At 34.1% G+C, this 27,618-nt stretch overlaps 2 protein-coding genes across 2 annotated transcripts in view; one reads left to right on the plus strand and one right to left on the minus strand.

The window, feature by feature from the left end:
* LOC149477918 (uncharacterized) overlaps positions 1-27,618 on the minus strand; it is a 600,334-nt gene that overhangs the window by 393,863 nt on the left and 178,853 nt on the right. The window lies entirely within an intron of this gene.
* The window catches only part of Osi24 (Protein), a 54,002-nt gene continuing 48,013 nt past the window's right edge, over positions 21,630-27,618 (plus strand). The window contains exon 1 of the mRNA XM_089710008.1: positions 21,630-21,779. The gene's annotated coding sequence lies outside the window, so the exon portion shown is untranslated. The remainder of the gene's footprint in view (positions 21,780-27,618) is intronic.

The raw sequence follows: 27,618 nt of genomic DNA on the forward strand, positions 1-27,618 counted from the left end.
TTATTTGCAAGGCGTAAAAAAATAATAAGTCCTACTGCACGTAACTAGCCGCCTCCTTGGTACAGTGGTTGACGCGTGAGCGTAGAACCGAGGGGTCCTGGGTTTGATTCCCGGTGGAGACGAAGAAAAAAAAATGTCTCGGTCTGGTAGGACACAGAAGGCTGATCACCTACTTGTCCCTAAAGAAAATCGATCAGTGAAACAGATGTATGCATAATGCATCTGCCCCTTACCCCACTACGGGGACACGGGACTTCACTTTACTGCACGTAACTAAGTACCCTCAACTAATGCCTCGACTATATTTTTTTTATTAATTATTAATTCATTCTAAAACATAGTAATACCAAAGAAAACAATAATAAAAATTATATCTTAAAATTAAAATTGCAATTCTGATCCTTGCTATAAAAATACTATCAGGCACGAAAAATATGATCAATTTATACACATTACTTTTTTACACTTTTTAGTGGGAGTCGAGCATTGCTTCGGCACGAAATGGGTCAAGCTCGCACCGGGGAAGTTACCACACCCTCACAGAAAACCGGCGTGAAATGGTGGCATATTAACAGTATGCTACCGTGTTTCGTACGGTGAGTGAGGGGTCCGGAGGCCCAAAAACAACCCCCAAATATGAACGCGGTATTATCAGGCAGAATACCCCAGGAGGGTACCGGCACCTGCGGTGCCGGAGAATCCCTCCCGCAGCGCCTGCGCTGCGGCAGCCCGTCGTATTCTGGGGCGGGCATAATTCCGCTCGGTCATGTGCCAAGGGGTTCGCAGAGCAAGCGAAGAAAATCACCCCCCTCCACTCTCACGGTGGACTTTTGTAACATCCGGGGGCTGCACACTAATTTAAACGCCGTCCACTACCATCTTGAGACGGCTAAGCCGGCCTTGCTCTTCCTGACTGAGACTCAGATATCAACTCCGGCCGACGTATCTTATCTCACATACCCTGGTTTTAAGCTGGAGCATACTTTTGCACCGCGTGCCGGGGTATGCGCATACGTTAGGGAGGATATCTGTTGTCGACGTCTTGGCACCCTTGAAGGTGAGGATCTGTCCATTATCTGGCTGCATATTGACTGCGGCGACCACCCTCGCGTCTATGCTTGCCTGTACAGATCCCACAGCGGGAATACTGGTACCGACCGTTTATTTGAGCACATCCAAGAGATGATCGACACTTTGCTTGTACAGTTCCCTTCTGCAGAGCTTGTGGTTTTAGGCGATTTCAATGCCCACCACGTTGAATGGCTCGGGTCGCGTACAACTGACCACGCGGGACGAACTGTGCACGATTTTGCTCTAGCCTATGGCCTAACACAGCTGGTTTCATCGCCTACGCGAATACCGGATGTGGAGGGCCATACTCCCTCTCTTCTGGATCTTCTGCTGACCACACACCCCGAAAACTATCAGGTCTCCGTCGTGGCCCCACTGGGGTCATCAGACCATTGCCTGATACGGAGTGTGGTGCCACTTATGGGTTCGAAACAGCAGACACCTGCAGCTCGACGCCGTGTGTGGCACTACAGGTCGGCAGACTGGGACGGAATGCGTGGTTTTTTCGCTTCCTACCCATGGGGGCCTGTTTGCTTCTCCTCGGAAGATCCCAACGCTTGTGCTGAGTCTGTCACTGACGTGGTGCTGCAGGGTATGGAACTATTTGTGCCATACTCTGTTGTGCCCGTCGGTGGCAGATCCAAGCCTTGGTTTGGACGTTCCTGTAACATGGCGTCTCGCCAGAAACAGGAACTTTTTCAAGCCTGGGTTGCAGCAACGGCGTGTCGCGATCCAAGCGTTGGTCTCATCAGGAAGAAGTACAACTCTGCCTCCAGATCCTACAAGAGAGAAATCGCTAGGGCTAAATCTAGTTACATTGGTGCACTTGGCGATAGACTGACGCGACTTCCTTCGGGAACACGGGCGTTTTGGTCCCTCGCCAAGGCCATCCAAGGTAACTTCTGTCGTTCATCCTTTCCACCTTTGCACAAGGACGAAGACTCTCTGGCCCATTCCGCTAAAGAGAAAGCCGAACTCTTGGGCGCTCTCTTTGCTAGGAACTCGACTCTTGATGACAGGGGAAAGACACCGCCGACCATCCCGCGGTGTAACCATTCAATGGCGGATATACGTTTCACACAACGTGCCGTTCGAAATGCTCTCTTTTCCCTTGACATCCATAAGTCGTCAGGGCCGGATGGAGTCTCCCCTATTGTGCTTAGGACATGTGCTCCTGAGTTGGCACCGGTTGTAACGCGTCTTTTTCGGCTTTCTTACGCCAAAGGCATTGTTCCGAATTCGTGGAAGACTGCTCTTGTCCACCCAATCCCTAAAAAAGGCGATCGCTCAAATCCGTCTAACTACAGACCGATCGCCATCACTTCTTTACTCTCCAAAATAATGGAATCCATTATTAACTGCCAGCTCATGAGGTACCTGGAGGAGAACCAGCTGTTAAGCGACCGGCAATACGGTTTCCGTAGTGGTCGCTCGACTGGTGATCTTTTGGTGTACCTCACTCACAGATGGGCGGAGGCGGTTGAGAGTAAAGGGGAGGCATTGGCTGTAAGTTTGGATGTAGCGAAAGCCTTCGATCGGGTCTGGCACAAGGCACTTCTAGCGAAATTACCATCTTTCGGACTTCCTGCGAGGTTATGCGATTGGGTTGCCAGCTTCCTGGAAGAGAGGAGCATTAAGGTCGTTATCGACGGTTCTTGCTCTAAGCCTCTTCATGTGAATGCTGGTGTCCCACAAGGCTGCGTGCTATCTCCTACACTGTTTCTTCTGCATATCAATGATTTGTTACAAATCAGTAATATTCATTGCTATGCAGACGACAGTACGGGGGATGCTCTTTATCCCGGCCGTGCAAACACCTCAAAGGAAAGCCTCAATGAGAGTCGAAACAAACTTGTGTCTGAAGTCGAGTCTTCTCTCCAAGAAGTCTCGGATTGGGGCGAACTTAATCTTGTCGAGTTCAATCCCCTAAAGACACAGGTTTGCGCGTTCACCGCTAAAAAGACCCCATTTGTCGTAGAACCTCGGTTTAAGAGTACTCCCCTTAGTATATCGCCGAAAATCGGAATCCTCGGAGTCGAAATCTCGAGTGACGTTCAATTCCGCAGTCATTTGGAAGCGAAGGCTAAATTAGCCTCGAAAAAACTTGGTGTGCTCAGTAGATCGAGACAGTACTTCAAGCCGGCCCACCGACTTCAGCTGTACAAGGCTCAGGTGCGACCGCATATGGAGTACTGTTCTCATCTCTGGGCCGGAGCCCCACAGTATCAACTCCTTCCTCTTGACCGCATCCAACGTCGAGCAGCTCGAATTGTCGATGACCGTAGGCTTTCCGATAGGCTCGATCCTCTGTCAGTGCGAAGAGACGTTGCGTCTCTCTGTATACTGTACAGAATCTACTATGGGGAGTGCTCTGAGGAATTGTTCCACCTACTACCAGCCGCACAGTTCCACCACCGGACCACACGCCGTAAAAACCAGTTCCATCCGCACCATCTGGATGGTTGGCGCTCCACCACTGTCCGCTTCACCCGCAACTTCCTTCCGCGTACGGTGAAACTGTGGAACGATTTGCCACCTGCCGTGTTCCCGAACAACTACGACATTGGGGCCTTCAAGAAAAGAGCTTATTTGTCTATAAAAGGCCGGCAAAGCACCTGTAACACTCCTAGTGTTACAAGTGTTTATGGGCGGTGGTGACCACTTAACATCAGGTGGCCCATCTGCTCCTTTGCTTGCTCTGACATAAAAAAAAAAAAAAAATTACAGTACAGTACCTATACATTTGGTCACTCGATTTGAGTAAAAAATAAGAGTGCACACTGAGTGACTTGAAATTGTGACCAAACAGTAAAACCAAATATAGATAAATCAGTAAAAATTGGTCTGCGTGAGAGTAATTATGTTTTTTTTTAAATAGTGGTAGGTACTTTCAACATGAACCCCACACACCACAACATTATTCAGTTTCACCGGTACATGCATGTATGTTTGGAGACTCATATAGGATCTAACTTTTTAATTCAGACTTTGTGCACTATCTTATCAAGGATCGGCGAGTATACAATAATTTCATGAGTACGGTAACCGCATCATAAAATAGTTAACTTCCGTTACCCATAAAAACATAATTTACACTAAAACCTAATGAGACATAGTTATTTCAACAGAATGTAAGCAAAAGTTTCGTGTTCAACAAAATAAAGGGTAACTTTGCATGTAACAGCCCTATAAAATTTAAGTAAGGTGCTAGGGTTGGCATAACTTTTAAATCTGTAATTTGCTGCTATTAATTAAATGTGACCTTGTTTTGAACTTGGTTATGTAGTTTTTGTTGCGTGAAAGCCCTTTTTTATAGACATTTGGTTCCTTTATCCATGATAAATAATGGATTCTTATCATGAATTTTCGGGTTAAATATTAATAAAATAACTAGTCTCATTAATTATAGACAGTTATGGAAATAGTGCGAAAAATTCATAACTATTTACTAATGGACCTCGCTTTTTATTTATATAGGGAATGTTATAAATTCCCTAGATGTGAAGGAAGAACGAGAAATCTTTGTGGTTTAGTATCTCTAATTTAAGTGGCTTTGAAACTATTTGTGTTCGAATTTCACAATGTGTTCTTTTTTAGGCAAATTCATTGAGATTAAGATCATAATAATATTTGATTGTACAAAATATTATATTATATCACTACATAGTACATAGTATAAAACAAAGTCGTCTTTTCTGTTTAAACTACGCAACGGATGTTGATGTTTTTTTTTTAAATATAGAGTGATTCAAGATGGAGATTAGAGTATATAATTTATTAGGTTTTAGACAAAGCGGGTGAAGCTGGGGGCGGATTGCAATTTATGAAATATTTTATTATAAAATAATCTTAAACCAATTGGAACAATAAGGCTCTATAGTTTTGATCAAAATAATATTATATTGAACTCGAATAGTGTACCTTAACTGTGCCTTAACTGACTTACAATATGATTCAATTTCACTAACTCATTTTCATAAAATTTTATACGCAACGTTGTTTCATAAAGCTTCCTTGTTTTATACACTAAAGCCTCTAAAAATCGACGATTTTACGGAAACCGCTTATAAAAGGCGCAAGAATATTAGGAAAATCCTTGACCTGAAAATGGTTGTTTGTGAAAAAACCCTGTTCAAGACCGAAACAAAGTATCGACGATTTATCATGGAACGAAGCCGTAAATGGTCATAGTATTGGAGAGATGCCAATATGTACTAGCCGTGAATCTACCGTGATATCTCTGGAATAGCCTTTTTTAACCCGTGACGCGTCCTATGTACAGGCGGTTGCTCATAACTAAAACTGTACTGTAGCGTCCTGCGTAACAACGACTGTTCATAACGCGGCCAATGACTTTGAAGGTCACCTGTAGCTGCTTACAAGTGAATGTTTCCAGTATAAAAAATATTTGTCTATGCCTTATACATTTTTAATTCGAATCGGTACGACTCCGACGCTGGCAATAAAGACTAAAACCACAAAATAAAAAAAAAAAGTGAATCATTGATTGAGTTGCGTCATCGGCCATAGTTTGTGACATTTGTCTTGTTCAACGAATATTTGGATTGTGAATTATGCCGAGAGGAATAATTAGATGAGTGATAATTGAGACGTATATTACTGGAAATTTTACGTAGAATACGTTTATGATATTGGTTTTAGGGATATTTGAAGAATACTCAGTGAAAAAGTGTCTCAACTTTTCAGTGCGGAAGACGCAAAATGGCGCTTTTTTTCTTGTTTGTGAATAATGGAGATTTGTTATTATTCATAGTGAAATACGTTGTGTTAAATGTGTGAAAATATAAGTGAATGTATTTGGCAATCGTGTAGTGATATGAAAACGTGAATATGATCATTTGATGACTCAGCATTATCATGTAAGTGTTAGTATGTAAGCAATTAAAATTAAAACAAAAGAAAATCAATTTTTTATAATTTTATAGAAAAAATATATCGTCATGATTACATTTTTATGCTATAACTAGTTTCTTCCTCTTTCCAAAAATATATCATACATGGCATATAATTATAGAACAACAGGGTAAATAAAATTTTCAAACTCGGTAGTCATAAAAAAGCTAGATTTCGTGAACTCCCTTGACACTATCGGGATCGGTGCCGGCTGTGCGCCGGACGCGTCACGGGTTAAGCTGGTAGAAAATGTTTTCTGTATGGAACTTTTCCGACTAATGTAAAATAAGTTTTTGAAGTGAAACTGCTTTAACGTTCAGAGTAAAATTTCAAGATCGCGTCATGGCAATCCCGTCATGTCATGAAGTAAGGCGACGACTTTTGTATCTTTGAATCTTGCCAAAGAAGTTTTACTTCTGACACATGTCCTCGGCAGGTTTCTTTAATAAATGCTTTTGAAAGTAAATTATCGTTTTTTATTACTCCTTTCTATATTAAATAGCAAATTACCAGTGAATGTAAAACAACACATAATAGAACCAGACCAGACTTTTGCATGCTACATGATAAACTAAATCCTAATATAAAATGAAATCGTTATTAAAAAGCCTTATATTACTTATTGTTGTTTCCTCAATAAAAAAAATATTTAAGACACGCAAACCCCTCAAATGAAATGTTTTACTAATCCAAGCTTTTGTAAGGTAATCACGCAATACCATGATATTATAATATAAAATTACGATAACGTAATCTGCTTCCGTGAAACCAAAGTTTACGTCTTTGATAAGAAATAATATGAGCAATTTAAATAACTACTATGTATTTGAGCCTCAAGGGTATATTTTTGTTGGACCCGGTTGATTTTGTTTGCGATTCTTACCAAGTTATGTAATACTTCGTAAGAATATGTAATAAGGACTATTATAATGTATTTATTATTATAGGAGATGGGTTTGATTCTCAGAATGGTATAACACATCTGTTATGCACATTTTTTTAATAAATAAATACTGCATCATATCTTCCGTATTTAGCGGTCTAGCATGTTTAGATAAAACATTGCTTAGTTTTCAACTACATGGCATTTTAAAGATATTTAGTAAAAGTATTCGAAGTGAGTTTATTTCATACAATATCTTCATTGCAAGCCACATTGACCCTTTTCTCTTTCACATAATAACTTTAATTGTTTAATGATGAGTCGTAAAGCCATAAATTGACGTAGGTAGTTAACTAATATATGTCCAAATAATGGTTCATCATAAATCTTGCTAACGATATCATCATCAAATACTTTCTCGTCAAGGTCCAATTATTCATATACCTATCCAATAGTTGTTGACAGTAATATGACGAAAGAGAAATCCGGTCGAACAATTTGACAGCCATTATATTTCGTACAAAAATATGAAAGCAATTTTGGTCAAGTGTGACAAAATACGTCATTCGATTATGGATATAATGGGTAAATTTTACCTATATCATTGTTTCTACAATTGCTTGTTTAAGTAAAGAAAACAGCTAAGCAGATGGATTAAAAATTAGTTTAATGATGCTCATGGTTGAATACTTGGATACTACGTCGCGGTTTCACCCGCGTTGCTCCGCTCCTGTTGGTCTTAGCGTAATGATATTATATAGCCTATAGCCTTTCTCGATAAATGGGCTATCTAACACCGAAATAATTTTTCAAATCGTATCAGTAGTTCCTGGGATTAGCACGTTCAAACAAACAAATAAACAAACTCTTCAGCTTTATAGTATTTAGTATGATGGATTAGTAAAGATTAATTATTAGGTACACCTTTTGTGATTTATAGCAATTGACAAAAATTATTCATGTCACTCATTTTTACTACAATAAAAACAAAAATACCTACTACTAACAGTCTCTGACTAAGTTCCTATTAGAAAAGATATCTCAGATAATTGGGCATATACGCCTATTCCCGCAAAATGAACCCACAAACAAAGATCAGGAAAACTGATGCAAAACTACTTCTTCCCGACATAATGGAACAAATCCTGCAAACTAATCAACATTTGATTACGGAAACACTGCTTGTATCCTTGTTGCAAACGAGTTTTAAAAGTTCGCAACTTACAACGTTCGAGGGTTACCATGATGTCTTATAGCAGCATTACTTCCAGGGTGGGAAAGTGATGGCACTAGCTGACAACCTATATAGCGCTCTCATTTTTCCACACTGGAAATAATACTGCTTAAAGACCTCATGATACGGAAGCGGGATTCTTTAAACCGTCCAGCTGAATCGATTTCTGAACTCAAAATAAAAAGTTGATCCCATTTTAATTACGAAAAGTCGCTACATACATAGGAACTTTTTCATTTTTGATCCCGTTGTTTAATTAGGAGGTTTTTTCCGGGAAAATATTAATATTAATAGCCGATTTAACGTCAGGGAGGAGAACTGGGCAATTGATTTGGGAAAAAGTTATATTAATAATAGTTATGAATAGTTAGAAACAGCGCAGCTTTTATAATGTATCGAAAATGGACATTATCTTGTCGAAATGTAAAACATTGAAACATTCCTAAAAACAACATCAATTATAGGATTCCTAAAGCTTTTTCTATATTTTCTGCATCCTATAAAACATACGTATACGCCACGTTGTACGTACGATGTACGATGCTGATCGACTTCCAAATTATCATACAATTTATATATAGGTATTATGTATGTTTGCTTATGTGTATAACTATGTATGTTACCATTATATCTTCTTCTAATAATAAACATCAATCTGAGCATGTTATCAATCAGGTACCTGACCTGTAAAATTTACCACAAAAATAGCATCTTTCACGACGAGAAAATTACAAAAAATAGCGAAAAACCGAAGTGATAATAACAGACAAAAATCAGGATCAAAAAAGTCACGTTCAAAAGATTCCTTTGACATTTTCTTGAACACGACAATAGAGCTTATACGAAACATATAATTAAACATTGAAACGTGACGCCACTGATGAGGAATTTTCATTAAATTTTAATCAAAAACCATTATTTATAGTGACTGACTAGAATATATTCTATAGTTATAAATTTCCTTTCGCTGTCATAAGTATTTATTTTTAGATACACGTGATTTGTAGTTTAAGGGTGCACTCACACACATCAGTCACCGTCACGGCACGTCACCGGACAGGATTAAAAAAAAATATGTATCAATAGTTCTAGTATGACTCTGTTCCCACACGACAGTCGCCGGCACGAAATCTATCAGTGACGTCACCGGTCAGGCACGTCAAATAATCTTTCCATACATGTATCATACTTTTATCCCCACTCACCCGGTGCCGTCACGTCTCAGTTCAGTCAGCGTCGTGCTACCGTCAATTGCTACATGTTCTCTAGCGTGACACACGTCTAATCACTGACTAACCTGATGTATGTGTTCAATGATTCAGTCAAACCGGCGACGTGACTGACGGACAACATGACGGTGACTGGTGTTTGTAGATACGTACACAAACCGTCACCGATCAGTCATCGGTGACTTGACGGTGACTGATGTGTGTGAGTGCACCCTAATCCACGAGTATACATTTAATAAAATTGCAACAGACTTTAGTTATATTTAGAAATTGAAGCAATTTTTTGTCAACGCAGAATAGAAAAGATAGGTACAGTTTTCACTGATATATTGCAAGAAGTCTAATTCAAAATGTTGGATTCATTTGCCGAAGAAATTTCTGACCAAACCTAGTCTAGTTAAAAATATGCTGTAAGAAACCTTTTAAAGTAATTGAATTCCTAAACAGATTCACAAACGACACGGTCAAAAGGTATTTTAGGAGTTTTTTTTTATCTCTAAAACTGCAGTTCACTAATCATATCAACACATCCCATACCTATTTTCTAAAGTATTAATTTTTCATCCATTCATACAAAATTTCAGATCATAATATCAGGCAAGTCAGACAGACAATGTACAAGGCAATTCAACTATCTAACAACTAGGCTATTTGTTTCCAGAAATACGTCGGTTAGTCCAAACCTTGCTATATTGAAATAGCATAATATAACTGAGATCTATTTCTTAGCCAAAGTTCTGAAGCAATCAGAGAATGACAAACGGTTTCCATTTAGCTCGTTGCGTCGAATCCATGTTTGTGCAAACATGGATAGATACAGCTGAACTATTTTAGCTATTTGGCCACAAATATTATCAAGGAAGTAAATTGATGGTATAAGCGGTTTGTTGTTGATGATAGATTTGAAATTTGAACAGAGGTATACATTAAGTTCGGCTTTTGTAATTTACATAACAAAATATAATAGATTTGTAAGCAAAATGATGAAGGTAAGATGTTACATTTTAATTTTACTTTTAAAAATAGTTCATTATAGGTACCTATTCTACAGTCTACTATAGCTTATGCGGCGATTACACCTAACGAGTACAGTGGCGAGTCAGTGTCCTCGGCCGAGTGCTCGGTTGGTATAATAAACACTTCAACGAGTGCTCGGCCGAGTACTCGGCCGAGAAGAGCGGCGAGACAGTCACTAGAATCCCAATTTGTTTACTCGGCCGAGTATCCACTCGCTATCCCGCTCGGCAGGTATAAACACGCACTCGTCGCGTCACTCGGCCACTCGCCACTCGTTCGTTTCGTCATTGTATTTTTTCAAAGAATTATTATTTTTATTTATTATTTCTAATAAATCCCACAATTCGTAAATAATATCTGGTAAAAGCCGAGTCTCGTTAAATATAGCATGATCCCGATCTAATATTGATTATAGAATCCCATACAGACTAACAAACGATTAATCGTTTATTAGACTAGAGTAGATAATTTTTGAAACAAAAAAAAATCGCAGTCGGATGAAACCCATTAGAAAAGGAGGGGAATATGATAAAAATGTAAGGAAAAATAAATTACGGTCAATCCGAGTTCGGGAAGCGGGAGGGGGGAGCTTTTAAGAGAAAAAAATGGTTTCTCTTGATTTCCGACAAAACTACAAGTCCTATAGAAAAAAGTTCAATGGCATAGTTGTAGGTAATTAAAAGTTCTACATTTTTTGTATTCACAATTTTTTCACATAACCTAAAAATTTAGGTGAAAAATTCAAAAAACCAAGATTTTGGTCTTTTATTTCTATCTACTTCAAAAATTTTTTTTTTCTACGAAATTTGGTGGAAACTTACTTTATTATGTCCCAAATACACTGTAATTTATTTGATTGAAAATATTTATTTTTTCGCCTTATTTTGAATTAATACCAAAAAAACAACCTAATTTTCAATCGAAAAGTCACCCGTCAAAATATCAACTTTTTTCAAAAACTTGGGGTGCCTTTTATTCATTGAAATCTCTACTTTCATATGGTGTAAAAAAAATAAACACCACCATAGTAAATGTTCTCAGGAAATGCATACAAACAGTCTGAAAATTAGCTTTTACCAAATCAGGCACACTTCTCGAACTACCTGAAATGTTTTTATCGACATCATTTTGCTTTTGAATATGCTGTAAAATATTAAACTTAGAACAGATAATTATTTTTCTTTTGAAATATTACCGAAAAGCCGATACAAGAGAAGATATAGAGTTCAAGAAGTGTGCCTGATTTAGTAAAAGCTCATTATCACACTGTTTGTATGCATTTCCTGAGAACATTTACTATGGTGGTGTTTATTTTTTTTACACCATATGAAAGTAGAGATTTCAATGAATAAAAGGCACCCCAAGTTTTTGAAAAAAGCTGATATTTTGACGGGTGACTTTTCGATTGAAAATTAGGTTGTTTTTTTGGTATTAATTCAAAATAAGGCGAAAAAATAAATATTTTCAATCAAATAAATTACAGTGTATTTGGGACATAATAAAGTAAGTTTCCACCAAATTTCGTAGAAAAAAAATAAATTTTGAAGTAGATAGAAATAAAAGACCAAAATCTTGGTTTTTTGAATTTTTCACCTAAATTTTTAGGTTATGGGAAAAAATTGTGAATACAAAAGTTGTAGAACTTTTAATTACCTACAACTTTGCCATTGAACTTTTTTCTATAGGACTTGTAGTTTTGTCGGAAATCGAGAGAAACCATTTTTTTCTCTTAAAAGCTCCCCCCTCCCGCTTCCCGAACTCAGATTGACCGTAATTTATTTTTCCTTACATTTTTATCATATTCCCCTCCTTTTCTAATGGGTTTCATCCGACTGCGATTTTTTTTATCTTTTCATTATTTTCAAAGGCTTCTACCCCAGTCTATATGTTTAAAAATCACATTTTGTATTTCCCTTAAGATACTTAATCTAATAATTGATAGATTGAATAAATGAATATTGTCTGTATACGAACAAAAAGACAATATAAATTAATTGTGCACACAACGAAGCTACAGCCTACAAGTAAAAGGCGGCACTGTCTGATAATAATCTTTAGACTCGAATCAAAAAAATAATCTTCTTAGTGCAATTGAAATATTGTAATTTTGATTCCCTTTTTCAATAAAAACCAAAGAGACAAATCAATCCTTTGTAAGTACTTTTTGCAATTTGATTTTAATTAAATTCTTAAAATTCTTAAATGCTATTCTATTAATATTGACCCAGAAGAGGACAAGTCTTTGTAGATCAATTTATCAATGAATTATGTATTTGATATAAGTTGTAATAAAAATGGATTTGAAATAATTTTGATGCAAACTTATAGCTTTGACCAAAAAGTAGCTTAACTATATTATCGCGAACAAAAAAAAAAACAAGAAAGCAACCAAGCAAATACGCGTGCCAAAACTATAGCATAGAAGCTATGTATTTATAGGGTTTATATAGCACTAGCTTTCCGCCCGCGGCTTCGCCCGCGTTTTCAGAGAAAAACCCGTTCCCATAGGATTTCCGGGATAAAACATATCCTATGTCCTTTCTCGGGTATCAAAATATATCTATACCAAATTTCATGCAAATTGGTTCAGTAGTTCAGGCGTGATTGAGTAACAGACAGACAGACAGAGTTACTTTCGCATTTATAATATTAGTATGGATTGTCACTAACTATCTACAAACCATGTAACATTAATAATAATCGATTTGTATTCAAGGAAGAACAATAAGTGAAATTTTATTTGAATTGTTATGATAAATATGATAGGATTGCTCAACGTCATAACAATAAAATGGAGCCTCTAAGTTTCTGAGAAAGTGTTATATCCGCAGTTTATCTAAAGACAACTGGTATGGATTTATTAATTTATTTATTAACTCTTTAATAAAGCCACACAAAAGGAAATTATGTTAAAATTTTATAAAAAAAACACAGCACAGTTTATTAGGCGGCCCTATCACTTAGCAGTGATCTCTTCCAGGCAACCGAAACAAACAAGCTCAGGTAAATAAAATTCATACCTACTGCATTCACTATTAATATTCATATCATTTGTATTTATTTTTATGAATACAATCAATTAATGATCTTTTTTATGAAGTGTTTTCATAAATTATGTTGGTATTGCGTATTTTCCCTCTAGGTATTTCTGCAATATTCCACCCTATATTACTAGCTATAATGTACAGTCTTATCCTAGCACTGATTCATTTTTATAAAATCGATATTGTGTTTTTTCAGTAAACTCCAATAACATGCTATATTATTATTATCAAATTGTAAAAAGCCTGAATCCTGAATCTGTTGCTTATTGAATAAACCCAGTATTATTATACTTTTAAAAATATTTATGTTGTATGAATCAAACCCAATAACCAGTAGCAATTGTTTGTATAATAAAAAAGGTCTTTGTTTTTACTAAAATATAATAATAGTAAAATAAGACCAACACAGATATTAAAATTACACACGTTCTTCTTGAATTAGAACTTCCAAATTCGATATATTATCCAAAAGAATGCATTTTCCATTTATTAAAAAAAATTGATTAGCATATTTTTTATTCGATGTATTAAATAGCAGAGAGGATGTTTTAAATCGAAATCTCTAGAAACAGACGTTGATTCAAAACATTTTAGATATTTTCATTTCATAGCCTTAATTTTATCAAATAAATACATTCCGTGTTAACTTGCGTAACATTTCGTAAAATCCAGTTGATTCAGAGACATACGAAGAAAGACAAAATTGACTTTCACATGTGAGTCAAGTTGATTTTACGAATTATCAGCTATTCCAAACCACTTTCTCCGACCTCGAGAAAAATTATACGTAAAAGGCGAGTTAAGGATATAGTCAAAATATGTATATTAAAACTAGCGGTCCGCCCCGGCTTCGCCCGTGGTACATATGAAAAATAGATGTTGGCCGATTCTCAGACTTACCCGATATGCACAGAAAATTTCATGAGAATCGGTCCACCCGTTTCGGAGGAGTATGCAGACTAACATTGTGACACGAGAATTTTATATATAAGACTAGCGGTCCGCCCCGGCTTCGCCCGTGGTACATATGAAAAATAGATGTTGGCCGATTCTCAGACTTACCCGATATGCACAGAAAATTTCATGAGAATCGGTCCACCCGTTTCGGAGGAGTATGCAGACTAACATTGTGACACGAGAATTTTATATATAAGATATGTATAACAAAATAGATAGTTGCCTCTCGCACAGGGTCGGACTGGACTGTGATAATCACACACACACACACAAACACACACTTTTTCTTTCTAACTTCCAACGTCAATCAGGATAATGCATCTTTCCCCTAGTGAAAAAATATTATAATTTCCTTAATCATTATTTGAGTAGTTTTGACAAATAAAAAAAAATCTCATTAAAGCTATATTTGGTAAAGCAGCGTCTCAGAAGCTTATTATATTATTGTTTTGGGATCCATTTTGACATCAATATACTTTTTTTTTGTTTGCAAATTGTTATTTCGTTTTAAAACGGCAAGTAATATCACAAACGTTTAATATCGTGTAATGTGACTTGTTTATTTTCTTATCTTTACAATAAAGATACATGGTTATGTTCATTCATTCAATTTGCTATCATTCAGCCAAGCGACCTCCAACTGAACCGGTCTGTGTGTTTGTAAACAGTTATATCGTCGTAAATATAATAAATAATTCATCAATTTGTCCCCATTCTACTAGGACACAAGCTTCCTAGTATGAGGTTTTAGACTTTGACATAAACTACACTTGACCAAGTCAAGTGCGGTATTGCATGACGTTATTTTCAACCGACTGAAAAAAAAAGAAGGTTCTCAATTTTTTTGAGTTCGTGCTTCTCTCTTCATCACAACTTTTATTTCATAGAAGTAATAATAATGAAAACAATATACGTAATTGTATATTGTTTTCATTATTATAAAAAAATGTAGCATTTGATATTGAAAACTAAGTTTATTATTTGTCTAGTCACAAAGCTTTTGTAAGCTTGTTCTGAATGTGTATACACATAGTAATATACATTCTATAATAAGTTTTTATGGATAACTACCTATAAACAGGGACGTATTCCTCTATTTTTCACCTCCCTTATTATATTATTATATTCAAATTTACTTCTAACTAATTAAACAGCATTGATATTCAAGCATAATGAATTTATAATTAGTCTGGCTCTATATTTAGACTATAGGTTAAAACTTATCAAAATAATGAATTTCGGTAACTTATAAAATCTTCTATCGAAAGTATGTCAGTTATGTTAAAGGAAAGAGCAAATAAATCATATAAAAACAAATTACGAACGTGTTCTAAATACATATTTCTTGAACGAACAACTTTATAGTTATTGTTACTTTGCAGACACATGAAAGTTATGTTATTTTAAGCACGAAAATAAGATGTTAATGCTCATTCTTGATCGCTTAACTTTGTTTCATTTATCTAACAATACTTGTATGAATATAGGATCTATAGATCGAAAGAAAGTTTAATTACACAAAGTTATTTCGACTAATTTGGAGACCAATAATTTGTTTAAAATAGACACTGACGGAATTAGTAATTTGAAGAGCCTTATACCAAACTAGCTGTTGCGCGCAGCTACGACCGCGTGGTTAAAATAAATATCCATGCGAGAAATTTAGCCCCTTGTTTATTCCATTTTGGTAGCATTTAACAACATTCTTTTTAGCGGATGCCTACATTATAGTGGCTCTCTGCATGTCAAATTTCAGCCCGGTCGGTCGAGAAGTTTGGGCGTCATTGTCAGTAAGTCAGTTTAGTCACTTTTGCCTTATCTGTTCGTTGATTAGCCCGTTCAAACAATTAAACGCGCTTATCTCAGGAATTACTGGTCCGATTTGAAAAATTATTTCAGCCTTCCTCCATCACGCTATGACCAACAGCAGCGGAGCCACGCGGGTGAAACCACGGAGCGCAGCTAGTATTAAATATTATGATTAATGTATTATTATGTCTTATTTCTTGAGTAACTTTCAAAAAACTAAACAAAAGATATAAATTAACAATAATTAAACAGACATTTATTGTTTAAACACTGACGACGATTTCTTGGTCATTAAGTAGTATGACTTTCCATTTTACTCACTTTTCACTGTCATAAGTTCATAACTCATTATTTTTTTAATCACTGCTAACACTAATGGTGTAGAAGAATTCGATTGTATGCATATCCGTATAGCAGGAATGTATGCATTAACTTAAGAATGATACAACTTCCCGGACATTTATTTATTTTGTAAGTTTTATGGTAACCTAATTTAGACATTGAAGCCTTTGAAATTACGAAATGACACTATTTTTGTAGTATTTCACTAGCCCAAGTGTAAACCAAACCAAAAAATAGCAATAGAATGTTTACGAAATATCTGAAAGAATATATTATGTAACATATTGAATTTTTTATATATAAGCATAATGCATAGCATAAGCATAATTACATATTGCCCAATATGTAATTATTATGCTTATGCCAGAGAAACGGTGAGGTGAAGTAGGGTTCTTTTGCTAAATTTTGGATGACCTTTGGATGACCCTATTCATTCTCAAACAACTAAGTATTTTACTTTACAATAATTACTTAAAAAAAAAGAAATCGCAATAAGCAGTATCTAAAATAAAAAATTAAATATCTCCCCAAAGAACAAACAAATGTTACCATGTGGAGTAACTACAGCAAAACTATAGCGTTCCTTTTAATTAAAATTCTCACTAAAAAAGGCATTTAAAAAGAAATACTGCATAGAGTTTCCAACTTCCCACATTACTAAGCGGAAAATGTTTTAATTCTTTAGAAAATGTCCTTTATAGCGAATACTTTCAAACTTTGGCGAGAGGTGTCTTTTATTTTATTGTTCTTTATTATTTTATAGGTTTACTTGTCTTTGCTTTTTTGAAAGTTTTTACAGGTAGGAAATTGAATAACAATTTTTGCGAAATTCTCTAACGGAAGACAATAAGGATCTTTAAAACTTGTTTCATTTATTCTTTTAGAGCTTAGAAATGCTTTATTATAATAATGGTAGTTAGAATTAAATTCCATAATTAATTGAAATGTTGTTTACGTTTTTTTTTTTCGAAATTATGGCTGGTAAAATAAAATTCAAATCAAAGCCTTTAAGGTGTATCATTTACTTAAAATAATCAATTTTTATTCATAACTAGCGTTCCGCCCCGATTTCGCCCGTGGTACATGTTTACGTTTTCTTTCCATAAGAGACATCCTCGTACCTAAAGAATATTATAAAAAAAGAATTAACTCTCTATCTATATTAACTAATTAGTTCTTGAGATTTGCGCTAAGAAACACATTTGGCGATTCATTTTTCAAGTGAAACTTTTTTATCGGGGTTGGAAAAAAATTTAGTGTAAAATTTTTTCGTTACGCGTGACATTTTTCCGTTACGCGCCATCTTTTTCTTATCCCTACCACGCGTGATTCGACGTTTTTCTGTAAAGTTGCATATAGTAAATTATTTTTTGAAAAATAAGGTCATAAAGAAGTTTCACTTCTTATGTGTGTACGCGCACACATTTTTTTTTGTTTTATAGCTGATAATATTACATGTCTTTGATAAAATAATTCAAGCATGTTAAATGCGTTTGTTTTTCTCTCACACTTCACTCAAAGACAGTGAATTGTAAATAAATTAAACATGCTAATATGTGCTAGAAACTAATGTCAGATGTGCCGCTTTCCAAAGGAATTCCTAAAGACCTGTTTGTGACATCTTTAGAAAACTCATAATTTTGGTGATCGAAATAATATGACCTGCTTCTTGAATTTATGTTGGTAATATGCATATACGATATTGCTAGTTTTATTTACGACTTTTGGAACTTTATTTTATTGATGTTCAAGGTTGGTAGATGGATAAGAATCGATCGTTACCTATACAGGGTGTCCCACTGTTGGTATACTAAGCTCAAAGGAGGTTATAGTTTTGCATACGCTGAGTACGTAAAAAATAATTAAAAAATTCCAGACGCATTTTTTTTTCAAATAAATGAATTCTTAAAACTCTATGTGTACACCCATAACAAGCGAGCTGCCCAACTTTGCCACCAGCACGTGAGCTATCGTCTAAGATTATGTTTTCATAGATAAAATGCTCATATTAGAGAAGCGATATGCCGGCTGCGCGAAGCTAGAGAAGAAAACATGGATTTCCAGGAAAAATTTAGCAAAAAATTTTGGACGTAATTTTTTTTTTAAGTATTTTTTACGTGATCAGTGTATGCAAAACTACAAGTTCCTTCGCGCTTAGTATACCAATAGTGGGACACCCTGTATACATTCAAATAAGGCATAGCTTTTTATCGACTTCAAAAACGGAGGCTCGTAATTTGACTCTTTGATTTTAAATATCTTGACCCAAAAAAATAGGATATAATCATTTATTTTGTGTAAGCTTTTACTTTTCATATAGTCCCATTTAAATGAGATAAATATTCTTACTAAAAATCATTATTTTCAACGAAACAACGTCTGGTATAAAAGCTATTTTTATCAAATTAATTTCATTTATCGTTTGAATTTTTTTTCAAAGTCAGGTATATTTTTAAAAATGTTTATTTGAAAGTCAGAACTTTACTTCGCAGTTTCGGCTTTTCATAAGATTAGGAAGTTTTGAAGATAAAAAAAAATACGTCAAACTTTATCAAGTTACAGAAAGAATATTGAAACAGAAATAGACAGGTATTTGTTACGTTTTTTTTTAAACTTGAGGGTAGATTTTTATTCACTTCTTTTCCTTATTGATTTAATAATTGGAAGATGTATCTATGTAGGTAAATTCTAATTATAAATCTTTACATTCTAGAATGATCTAAAATTTCAGTACCTAGTTTTGACAATCTTTCGCAGTCTCGTAGTTTCTCTTTCGCATTTTTCGTAATCCCTTCGTAATTATAGATAATAATAATATATTCTTGTTGACTCTATTTCCGTCAAATCGGTTTAGTAGTATCCGCATAAAAAGCCTACTTACGATAAACTATCGTATATTATAATAAATTACCGTTAAGTTATAATTTTACTAAAACACCGTATGAAAAGTAACCTAAAAGTAGGTAAGAATACATTGGTCACGGATGAATTCTACTCATACCCGTGGCCCTGTCGTTGATGCGGCTTGACGGAACACAGTGGGGTTTTGGTCGGTAGGAATCCGACATAACCCACGGCCCCTCCGCCGGAGGCCGTGGGTATCTATGAAAGATTTCCCCACTAAAAAAAAGGCAAGAATACATTGAAGGAGAAGTATCTTTTGAGTTACATCTACTACTACTTCCGATAAAAAGAGACACGAAGAGACGGAACACAATTGCATTGATAATTTGTTACCAACTACTAAAAAACATAAGTAGTAGGTAGCACAGATAATAAAATACTGAGAAGTAGTAAACTATAGTAACAATAGATTTCAGACGTTACGTATAACAAACAAACAAACAAGAAATAAAATGAAAACAGTAACAAAAACGCTTATCACTACCGCTGTAGGTCGTACACCTCGTACAAACCGGTTCAATGACCATTCACGGGCAAGGTAAAGGCTTTTCGCGTATCGATACAACTATGAGAACTCGATTATCTCAATAGATGTCGAGTTTTCAAGCGACTTCAAGAGGTTCTCAATTTGTTCTCAGTTCTCATAATAATATTCTTATTATTATGACAACTCGATTATCTCGATAGCTGTCGAGTTTTCAAGCGACTTCAAGAGGTTCTCAATTTGACTGTATTTCTTTTTGGGCACTTTTAACTGGATCAATCGATCCTAAGGTTGCCTGGAAGATATCGCTTTTTAGCGATAAGGCCGCCTATTTGTACCGCTCCAGTTTATATTATTATTGTTTGATTTTGTTATGTTTTGTGTGTGCAAATAAAGTGTTTTTTATTTTATTTTATTTTTATTTAAACTAAATAGTAAATAAATTCACAATTGATACAAATTCTTACGAAAGTTCATCACTTTCATTACCTCGTCTCTACATGTAAAAACTACAAAATATAAGAAACTTAAATAAAAGCAAAATGTATACAAAAACACTTTCTCCCATTTCTTTATCTACAATCAACATTATGCATTACTTGTAATATGCAAAAAGAGTAATTTCCAACTAACGTATGAATTATCATACATTATGAAGCAATCTTAAACATCTTGAATTCTTGAGACTTCATTTAGATGTGAATATGATTAGGTAAGTGTGGTATTGTTAACTACAACTTACGTTAAAAAGAAAGGAATTGAATAAAATATAATGCTTAGATATAAGTAATTTTCATTTGTAAAGTACTGGGGAAATACGGTCTTGGAGTTTTCTTACGTTTACTTTTTTAGATAAATAGTTGTTTAAGTACCGTGTATAGAAAAAAAAGAAATAAATCCCTTGTAAATAATAATTTACGGTCCATTTTTAATCCAATCTACATATTTAAATTATTGATTAGCTAATTTAAAAAATCTTATCATAGGTGTAGTACATGAAAAGTATATGATATTAGGGATATCGGATTTATAAGAAATCTACAACACTTTAACTTATAAACCTACAATATGAGCATCATCTGTGTATGAAACGGGGATTACGCCTTTATTGGAAACCAGGTCTATGAAATGCTGCTAATACGGATTGCAGTATACATACAATATGTCTTAGTTACTTCAATTATATATTGTGTAAGTAGTTTGTTTGTATTTTTTTACAAATTATCGGATTGACGAAAAATATTGTTTATAGAAACAAGTATTGGACTATCATTATCATAAACTCTATAAAAATAGTTATCTGTTAGTACTATTAAGTATTAACACATTAAATGCCAATCAATATTAAATTATGTTCCTAAAATTGCGGTGGTATTTTTTTACCTTGTGGTTTCTTAGCCTCAATCATCACCACCAAAAGATTCGCGCCATTTTTCACACAGAACATTCTATTCATGAATACATCCAATAAAACTCGACTACCGAATTATTACGTAGTACATTGTAAGAGCCGAAAATTTCTTCACTTTCACTTTCCAATACAGCCGCGCATACAAAATCAATTACCCATTTATCATGACTTATGCGTCCCTGGTACCTGGTCCAACAAATTTCTAAACAAAAACTTACTAGACCGTATATGTATATACTTGTATGTTATATCAAAAATTGTCAGGTCTTTAGTTGATAATGTTAGTAATGGCCTGCAGATAGTTTGTGGCGGTAAAAGTTGGGAGGGGATTGCTACAGCGATCTTGACAGTGAGCGACCGTGCGCGTGAGTGTCATCGCGAAACCAACATTATATTTATTTACTGTGTTCGATTGTGTTTTGTGTTGTGTTATTTGTGTCAATAGTTCCCGGATTTATCAATGGATGCTATTGAAACATAGTAAGTAATAACCTCAATTTATTAAAGGAATTTTCATTAGAACGCTTTCGAGTCGAGGCATTCCTTAATTTTAGTATGGAGAATGTGCTAGACAGTTTAACGGTAACCAAACGAGCAATGCTATGAATAAGAGCGATATAATTAGGTATAATGTAGAGCAATAAAAAATAGCAAGAATGTAAGTTATTTGAAAGGAACAGTCTTGTTTCCTTTCTACGTTTCTGGGTTACTTGGTATAGGTTTCTAATCTATACTAATATTATAAAGAGGAAAAGTTTGTATGTATGTAAGTATGTATGTACCTATGTATGGTTTTCACGCATAAACTACTGGACCGATTTTGTTGAAATTTGGCACAGATAATCTTAAGACCCTGAGAAAGAACATAGGCTAACTTTTATTGCGAAATATGTACCACGGGCGAAGCCGGGGCGGACCGCTAGTTAGGGATAAATACACGCTGGCTGATAAAGTTTTAGTTGATTCTATTGTAACTATTTAATTTATATAGATATTATATAAATAAATATTTAAAAACAAACCGCTTCTTTACATCAAATAACAATTTAAAAATCTGTTTTATAATATTGTATAAAAATTTTTATTGTTATTTTTGTTGTGCGAGTGTATTATTTCATTTTATGTTTTCCATACTTTGTAGGTGACATAAATGGATACCAATTTCTCGTAGAAAATTGGGAAAAGATTTCTTATCTTTTAAGGCGTTTAAATGATCATGACCTTATCTTTAACCTCATTATGTGTTTACTTTCCAAACATACGACATTTCACATTTTTTATCTTAACTGCCTTTTTCGTTAATCTAGGTAAATACTTGTTTATGGCTTGTTCCCACGCTTTTTTACCAAAAAAAGAGTTTTCCTTTTCTTTTAATTTGGAGGTTTGACACACTTTTTCTTTCTTTACAAAAATATTGTTTTATTTGTTTTGATGTAATACTAGGTTCTGGACTTGACTTCGTCTGCATATCATTTCATGTGCCGTAGGGAATCAAGTTCGAAGCTATATAGATAAAAACTGCAAAACAACTTCATAATATGTATAAATTTTTTACCATTTTTTGCATTTTACCTACCTATTATAATAGATATGAAAGAGAGCAGCGTGGATATTTATATCAAATCTGGTTATTAACTGGCAAGCAATATAAACATTAGAAGGTGAAACTCTAAGAGAATTTAATAATTAGGTAAAAGGTGTTATGATTGAAAATCCTTAAAATATTAGTTGATTGAAAAACCTTAATAATAGTATCCTTAAAATACCTTAAGCCGTGTTATTTTAAAAAACTAAACGGAAAAAACAACCATAATCCATGAAATGCAAGAATTTAAATTGTTCCTCTCCGTTCTAATATTCCATTTAATTTCCTACAAACAAACACATTCAAACAATAATAAAACAATAAACATAATACATTAAATAACAATCTTAATTATAGTAATTTATTGCAATTAAAACAATCTACGCATTGTTCACGTACTCAATACACATGACATAGTAGCACAAAAACCAAGGAAATGGGTATTATTGACCGTCGAAGAAAGCCGCTTAAATATTTACTTGGCATTAATACTATGTGACTGCAGTTTAGCCAAGATATACTGAATCCTACTAGTCCTACTAATATTAAAGATTACTAAATAGTTACTACCTTATTTGTAAATGCGAAAGTTTACTCTTTCTCGAAGAATCTACATGACGAATTTGGATGAAACTTTACAGTAGGTAATATAAGTTAAGGAAATATTTGATTCTGTCCCTTTATGGGGTATAAGATGCATTACATATCTGTTACTAGACAAGTAGGGTACTTTTTATCCTGCCAGACAGAATATTTTTTCAACCGATCTCAATAAATGGAGGATCTTAATTTAACTGATTCTTTTTTGGGTTTATTACCTCAGAACTTTCAACAGAGCAAATCGATTTTGATGGTTATCTTATTTAAAAAGCTGAGCCTTCCGTGTGGACCTATTTCTGACCATTGGAAGGTGGTTTTTTTTTTGTTAAAATAATTATTGTTTTCACCTGCAATCGAACCCAGGTCCCGATTCTAAGGGTTCAATGTTTACCAAAGATAATAATATAATACTAGTAATATTTACAATATGGCGGATGTATTAATCTCCTTTGTAATTATAATCCTATACCGTTCTTTAATCGAGATTCGTAAGGTTTCTTTTAATACAAAATCGCTAATTAACTTCAGGAATGGAAAAGATGCAGAAGCCATACATTTACGAAATAATATTATAGAAGGGTAATGCTGTGTGTTTTCTGTTTGAATTTAATAAAACTATTAGTTTTATATAAGACTAGAAGAATGAAAAATAAACATGGGAACTTTTATTTCGTCGTTTGGTATAAAAACATTGTTATTAAACATTATCCGGAAAAAAAAACACTATCCAAACACACGCCAACATCTTTATTCCCTCGTGATTATGATGTTGTTATACATTTCAGTAGTTTATAAACATTAAAACATAGACAAAACAAGCATACCTACTTTATTTACATGTAAAATAAATGACTCCCTCCGTTACAAGAATCTTAATATTCTTTTAATACATAAACTGGTACTATAATACCTTTACAACCAGAAAACAAAGCACTATACCTATAGTGTATTTAGCGGCTTAATCACTAATAAGAGTGATCTATTATAAGTCGCGAAGAAAGTTAAAGTAAAAAAATGTTGATTCATCAACACTATAACGTAAACTGTTGTTTTGGCGCAGAATCTCAAGATATATTATGTTTCATATTTTGTTTACTGTATTTGGCGGCCTTATCACCTTCTACTATTACTAGTCACGTAATAGGTGAAAGCAAAAAAAAAAAACTCAATCTTATCAAGCAATAACACAATATTTTATTGTTAATTCAAAAAAATATATCGAGAACTGTGTTGCCTTGACGCAAAATATCTTTCATATTTTGTCTTCTCAAATTTTGATTGCCATAATGCGCATGTTTATACGATATGAAAGCAGTGATAAAAGAACAAGCATCATTATTTGCATTAAATTAAAGAAATGCTAGAAAGCTTTTTGTTCATTAGAGAATATGAAAGTGAGGATTAATTTACCTTTGACAGAGGAATAATTATAATTTTTAAGAAAAAAATTGGTATTCATTGTTTACTGTTGATTTCAATGAAATATCACTAGTACATAGTATAAAACAAAGTCGCTTTCTCTGTCACTATATCCCTATGTATGCTTAAATCTTAAAAACTACGCAAAAGATTTTGATGTAGTTTTTTTTTAATAGATAGAGTGGTTCTCGAGGAAGGTTTTAGTATATAATTTATTAGTTTTTAGACCTAGCGGGCGAAGCCGCGGAAAAGCTAGTTATAGATAAATTAACCATTTAATAAATAAATCCCATAGATTATTACTACAGTAATTTCAATATTACTGTACTATTTTTAGGTCCTGAAATTTTCCATCAAAGTATCCCCAATAGCGTACCTATAATTATCTAAGTAATTACATACATTCAAAACATTATATCCCCAAACTGAAAGCACAGTAAACTAATTAATTAGAAATTACCCATAGAATACTATTACTCTGTAACTATAAGAAAACTTTCGTCCCAAGGGACGTGACGAGATCACATACGATTTATTATATGAAATGAGATAGACCTTCATTTACCCAAATTTGGAGCGAGAACTCTATTGAATGGCCAGCAAGAGCTAGTGTAAAATATGCTATATTACTTACTAGAGGTCCGCCCCGGCTTCGCCCGTGGTACATATTTCGCAATAAAAGGTAGCCTATGTCCTTTCTCGGGTATCAAAATATCTCCATACCAAATTTCATGCAAATTGGTTCAGTAGTTTAGGCGTGATTGAGTAACAGACAGACAGACAGAGTTACTTTCGCATTTATAATATTAGTATGGATTGCTTTTAATATGTGATCCGTACTTATTTACTAAAATATGATACTGATTTGATATTGTTTTATGATTGAGAGAAAAAGCTTTTCCGATAATTTTGTGTCAATTATTTCTTCGAATTACGGTGCATTTAGATCAATCGAACATAGAGCCAGAACCTAGAGCTAGAGCAAGAGCATTCTTTCGTGATCGTTTAGCGTAAACGAAAACTCGTATTCAATGTTGTTCAGTATAAGAACATTGCAGAGAATAGTCATTCAAATTCTATATTTACTGAAATATAATTTATAAAAAAAAGACGGGTTGCACTCCGGGAGTGCCAGCAGAAGTGAAGACTTGATTATTAACGTTGAGCATGTTTGATATTTTGGAATGATATCCGTCTTACGCTTTTTCGTTTTTCGATAAGGCCACGTGTCCTGACGCGAGTATAAGATTTCATACCCATTACAGAAAAAGTGCTCAACGCCGCTAAAGAAGTTTTCACTTCAAAAAAATTCTTAACAAGATCATAATATAGTGTTGAATAACATATCTTTATTGAAATTGGCAAAGTATCAACCTTTAGATAAAATATCTCCATTTATTGAAGAAAATGTTCGACAGCTCAAGCGAATAGAATGAATCATGATATAAAAGGAAAGTAATTATAAGTGACAGTATTCTTCCTGCTTGACTGGACGATAAAGTATGCAAATTTTATGAAGTTCGAGGTATGTATTTTTACGATGATAATTCGATTAATTGACTGGCATAATGTATGAGGTTTTGTAAAATTTTTAACCAAAAAAATCGCAATATCATCTCGATAAATTAGCGACCCAATATTTTTCATTCATTGATTATAATATTTATCGAACATCATTATGTATTCGTATGCTAAAGGAAAAAGATTAATGCAACTCGTTTTGCTTTCATTTAAGTATTTATTTTATATGGAACAGTCATAGTGACTTGCTAAAACACATCTATGCTATACAATGCACATTATTTTTATACAATTACACGCCATAAAAATAATAATTTATTACATTTATAGGAAGTATATCAAATCAATGGATGAAAAAAAATCATATAACATCTTTACAAACGAAAAATCAAATTCAATTATGGTATAAAGAAACTGAATGAATAATAAAACAGTAACAATTTGCCTTAACCCCAGGTCCCATTGAGATTTCCATTTGGCTTTAAACCAAAACATTTGTTTGATCAGTTAGCTTGCTCTTGGTATTCTGTGCCAAAAACCCATTACTAGCAAAACAGTGCAAAACGTGCATCCTTTTATTATTTTACTAGCTTTCCGCACGCGACTTCGCCCGCTATGTCCTATTAAATTAAAATAATAATTCGTAAAAAATACCTATAAAATTGTATACTAAAACGTTCATCAATAATCACCTAATCTATTAAAAAAACTGCATTGAAATCCGTTGCGTAGCTTTAAAGGTTAAGGCATAGGGACGGAAAGACAGCGACTTTAACTATAGTTAAAGAACCGTATTTCAAAATTGTTCATAAATTGGATGAGATAGTGTACAATGATAAAGACAAACACCCATACAGTACTGTAATAGTTTTATTAAACGTTAAACTACAGGATTAACTTTAAATGATTCGTAAACAACAGTTACTTCGGTAGATAAATAAAAATAAAAATTATAAACAAAGATGAATTATTCACTTAGAGACATAAATCGCACGGTATTATCATAGTTATTATCATACAATAAACAATACAATAACAGAAGTTTAAACCGTTGATATTCAATGAATAAGCGGTAGTTTATGTCCCCATTTTTTATTCAAGTTAACCTTTGAAATACTTTACAATTACTTAATTAGTCGCAAAACAGTTCTAATGAGATAAATTTGCTATTCATTGAAGTTAAGTAAAAGGTCA

The sequence above is a fragment of the Colias philodice genome, chromosome 23 (genome assembly GCF_061535455.1).
Source record: "Colias philodice isolate Cphi_HAF_F1 chromosome 23, ilColPhil1 Martin Lab GWU primary, whole genome shotgun sequence".
Lineage (NCBI taxonomy): Eukaryota > Metazoa > Arthropoda > Insecta > Lepidoptera > Pieridae > Colias > Colias philodice.